We start from the raw sequence: 5,208 nt of genomic DNA, 5'->3' as shown, positions 1-5,208 counted from the left end.
TCATTTCCCTTTCCCAAGTGGCATACACGCCACCATGGTTTTGCCAGTCGACTTTCACTAACGGGATCTCTTTGTTTCTTAATTTCTTGATCCGTCTGTTTACAATCTGAATAGGTCGTTCCTCGTAAGTGTAGTCATCACTCAGCACTACACGAGTAGGCTCTATCACATGGAAAGGATCCCGGAGGTAGTCCCTCAATATAGAAATATGGAAGACGTTGTGCATATGCACCATTTCAGGAGGAAGCGCAACTTGATATGCCACCGGATTGATTTTCTTAATAATCTCATATGGTCCGACGTGTCTCGGCGCTAACTTGCCTTTGACTCCAAAACAAGTCTGGCCTTTCATCGGTGTCACTTTCACAAACACGTGATCACCCACTTCATATTCTCTATCCCGTCTTCTGACATCAGCATAACTTTTCTGTCTACTCTGTGCGGTTTTCAGTCTCTGTTGTATCAGTTTCAATTTCTCAGTCATTTCATATACAATCTCGGGCCCAAACAAAGGCCCATCTCCAACTTTTGCCCAGTAAATCGGAGATCTACATTTTCTGCCATACAATGCCTCAAAAGGCGCCATACCAATGCTCGAATGAAAACTGTTATTATAGGCGAATTCAGCTAAAGGAAAATGGCTTTCCCAGTTTCCCTAAAAATCAAGGACACACATTCTCAGTAGATCCTCCAGAGTCTGGATGGTCCTTTCTGACTGGCCATCGGTCTAAGGATGATAAGCACTACTCAGTCTCAATTCAGTACCCAATGCAGTCTGTAAGCTTTGCCAAAATCTCGATGTAAACTTCGAATCCCTGTCAGAAACAATGGACACAGGCACTCCATGCAGTCTAACAATTTCATCAATATAGAGTATAGCCAATTTTCTGCATTATAAATTGTCTTAACAGGTAAGAAGTGAGCAGATTTAGTCAGTCTATCAACAATAACCCAAATCGAGTCCATACCTTTACTGGAGCAAGGCAATCCCACAATAAAATCCATGGTGATATGTTCCCATTTCCACTCCGGTATGGGTAAGGGCTGCAATAAGCCTGCGGGTCGTTGATGTTCGGCTTTAACTTGTTGGCAATGAAGACATTTCGATACAAAATCAGCAATTTCTTTTTTCATTCTCGGCCACCAGAAATTCAGTTTCAGGTCTTGGTACATTTTCGTATTCCCTGGATAGATAGAAAATTTTGAATTGTGGCCCTCTTGCAGAACTCTTCTTTTCAATTCAGAATCATTCGGTACACACAGTCTTTCTTGAAATTTCAGTACATTATTTTCAAATTTGAAACCCGGTCTTGGTTTAGTTTCCCTTTCTTCGATAATCTTCTTCAAGAAGTCATCTAGTTGCTGTTTCTCTTTAATCTCTTTAATCAGTGCTGGTTGAGCAGAAATAGCAGCTAAGGTTCCACCTTGTTCTCGCAAAACGATTTCAATTTCAGATTTTTCAAGGTCACAAAGCAATTCCTTCTGCCCGGTAAGCAAACAAGCTAAATTTCCAATCGATTTCCGGCTCAGTGCATCGGCAACGGTGTTGGCTTTTCCCGGATGGTACAAAATCTGTAGGTCATAGTCTTTAATCAGTTCTAGCCATCTCCGCTGTCTCATGTTCAGTTCTTTCTGTGTGAAGAAATATTTCAAACTCTTGTGGTCGGTATACACCTCACATGTCGCCCCATACAGATAGTGACGCCAGATTTTCAATGCAAATACCACTGCGGCAAGTTCCAAGTCATGGGTTGGGTAATTCTTTTCGTGCGGTCTCAGTTGTCAGGAAGCATAAGCAATAACTCTCCCATTCTGCATTAAAACACATCCCAAACCCTTATGAGAAGCATCACTAAATACAGTAAAATCATCCGTACCTGAAGGTAAGGTAAGAATCGGTGCAGTTACAAGTCGAGTTTTCAATTCTTGGAATGCTGATTCCCTTTGGTCAGTCCAGTCAAATGATATCCCCTTCTGAGTTAACTGAGTCAACGGTAAGGCAATTTTGGAGAAATCTTTGACAAATCTTCTGTAATATCCAGCCAAACCCAAAAAGCTTCGGACTTCGGTCACATTTGTTGGTCTAGGCCAGTTTACTACAGCTTCAATTTTCTGTGGATCAACGGAAATTCCATCTTTGCTAACAAAATGCCCCAAAAACATAACATGATCAAGCCAAAATTCACATTTGGACAGTTTAGCATAAAGTTTCTGTTCTCTTAGGGTCTGTAGGGCAAGTCTCAGATGATGTTCATGTTCTTCTATACTTTTGGAGTAAATCCGTATGTCATCAATGAATACAACAATAAAGTCATCAAGGTATGGTTTAAAGATTCTGTTCATGAGGTCCATAAATGCAGCAGGTGCATTGGTAACTCCGAAAGGCATAACTAAAAATTCATAATGTCCATACCTCGTTCGAAAAGCAGTTTTGTCAATGTCTTCCGGTTTAACTTTCAACTGATGGTATCCTGATCTGAGGTCGATCTTAGAGAACACTTGAGCACCCTATAACTGATCAAATAAGTCATCAATACGTGGCAATGGGTATTTATTTTTCACAGTTACCTTGTTCAGTTCACGGTAGTCAATACACAGTCTCAGTGAGCCGTCTTTCTTCTTCACAAATAAAATAGGAGCGCCCCATAGTGAAGTGCTAGGCCTGATGAACTTCTTATCTAGCAGTTCTTGCAGTTGCACTTTCAATTCTTTCAGTTCAGTTGGAGCCATTCGGTAAAGAGCTTTAGATACTGGCTGGGTACCCGGAATCACATCAACGATGAATTCAATCTCCCTGTCAATCAAATCCCCTGGCAGATTATCTGAAAAAATATCTGGGAATTCTCTGACTATGGGAATGCTGTTCACATTAGCATTATCATTAGTAGATACAGTCAATACAGAACACAGATATCCTTTACACCCCTTTCTAATCAATTTAACAGCTTTCACAGATGAAATCAAATACGGAGGAGGTACTACTCCAACCCCATTGATTAAGGCCGAAATGTACATCATTGAGGTCGTTAATTAGAATCTCTTAATTTCACTTGTTGGTCAAACTGTATACTTTATGTGCGTTGAGTGTCAATTAGGTTGTACATCGTCGGAGCATAAAATGGGCAAAAAGACAGAATTTGGACAGAGTTGACTTTTTTCACACGTGCGTTGACTTTTTCCACACGTGCGTTGACTTTTCCGCACGTGAGTTGACTTTTTCTGGGAAAGTCAAATCGACGTTTTAAACCTGTTTGGACGAGATTGGAAGTATAAAAAAGCAAGTAAAAGGCTGGATTAGGGTTCGAATTGGACCTAAAGGGAGAGGCTAGGGTTTGGAAAAGAAGAGAAACAAAAGCTCCAAGATGTCTCCCATGGTGGTTCCTTCTCCTTCTACCTCATTCCACTCCTCTATGAGTGGCTAGTCTTCTTTTCTAGGGTTTTGATGAAACCCTAGCCATGTAATTATGTAGTTTTCTTTTTGATTTTTAATTATGTAAAGGTTTGAACATTTGTATGGTGATTTAGAAGTTTTTTTTATATAATTTTCATTATTCTTTCGAATATTTGACTTTCTGTGATTGTTAAATGTTATCCATACAATTGTTTTCTTTTCTTTCACATTCAAGGTATGGGACGAACCATACTACGAGGAACGAGTCGTATCACTACCTTAGTTTAGAGTGAACGGTTCGTATTACTTGAGATGGTTCGTGCTCGTACATTGAATGTGATGATCTTCTTGTTAAATGCTTTGAGCTTGTAGTTGCGAAGCATTAATCCGTTCAAACCATAGCATAATTGATTTCAATTGGAAACCCTAATTGTGTGGTTAGTGGTGAATTCTCTACCCTAGGATTTTTTCCCAATTCAGTAAATCCAATTTCATTTATTATTGATAATTTAATTCCTTAGTTTAATTTACTTGTTATTAAATTAGGTTATGATCATTCAATCTTTTTATCAAAATTAATTTAGGAAGGTTAACACTTAAATTAGTTTAATTTCACAATAGTCCATGTGGATCGATACCTGGACTTGCCATTATTCTGATTGAATTTGGTATAGTTTAGTATTTAATTTTGGTGTGTTCAACAAGCCACCAAATTTTGGCACCGTTGCCGGGGACTTCTGGCGAAATTAGTTAATTTAAAGTTACATTCTTATTTTAATTTGTAGTTTAGGATTTTATGCTTTTGGTGTTGCTAAGTGTGCAGAGCGTTTGAAATTGGAGCCATCACTGAAGTGCAAGCGGAGCGCAGCCGAGCTTCAAAAAAAAAAAAAAAACCGCAGCACTAAAGTGAGTAAATAGAGCAAACACTCACAAGCAAAGCACCAAAGTGCTAAAACGGAAGTCAAAGCTCAAACAGAGGTTGGAGACAACGTCTACACGTCAAGCATCCGCAAGGCGAGTAAAGCGTTTTCGTTAAACCGCTGTGAGTATTTCTTCCTTTGGTATTTTGCTTTCATACTTAGTGCACAGAGTCGGAACTTGTTGTGTGTGTTTGGGTAGTGTATGCACAGGCGTCGTTCTTGTTGCCCTGAATTGTGGAGTTTGGACCTTGAACTAGAAAGGACTCTTAGGAGACTTAGGGCTTCTGCACGTGTTCCTAGGCTTAAGTATTCATATTCATACATTGAGTCATTAGAGATGGCAAATCCTAATGTCCCAAATGTGCCTAACTGAACACTTAAGGATTATTTTACACCCACTACATATACATCACCATCATGCATCCAATTACCCAACACTACTGCTGCTCATTATGAGATTAAGTCCAGCACCATACAAATGCTCCCATCATTCCATGGATTAACTCATGATGACCCTTATAAGCATTTGAATGAATTTCTGGAAATTTGCTCGACAGTGAGGATCCAGAATTTCACAAATGAGGCCTTAATGTTACGATTGTTTCCATTCTCGTTAAAGGATAAAGCCAAACACTGGCTAAATTCTTTACCTGCTAATTCAATCACAACTTGGGACCAATTACAGCAACGGTTCTTGGAGAAGTACTTTCCCATAGGTAAAACCAACCAACTTAGGTGAGCCATCACAAACTTTGCTCAAATGGATGACGAGCAATTCCATGAGACGTGGGAAAGACTTAGAGACCTTCTCCAACAGTGTCCTCACCACCAAGTGCCTAATTGGCAACTTGTTCAAACATTCTATTATGGCTTAACTGAGCCGCACTGCCAAATGGT

The sequence above is a fragment of the Camellia sinensis genome, chromosome 8 (genome assembly GCF_055761805.1).
Source record: "Camellia sinensis isolate YWXY chromosome 8, ASM5576180v1, whole genome shotgun sequence".
NCBI lineage: Eukaryota > Viridiplantae > Streptophyta > Magnoliopsida > Ericales > Theaceae > Camellia > Camellia sinensis.
This window is presented reverse-complemented; position numbering follows the sequence as displayed.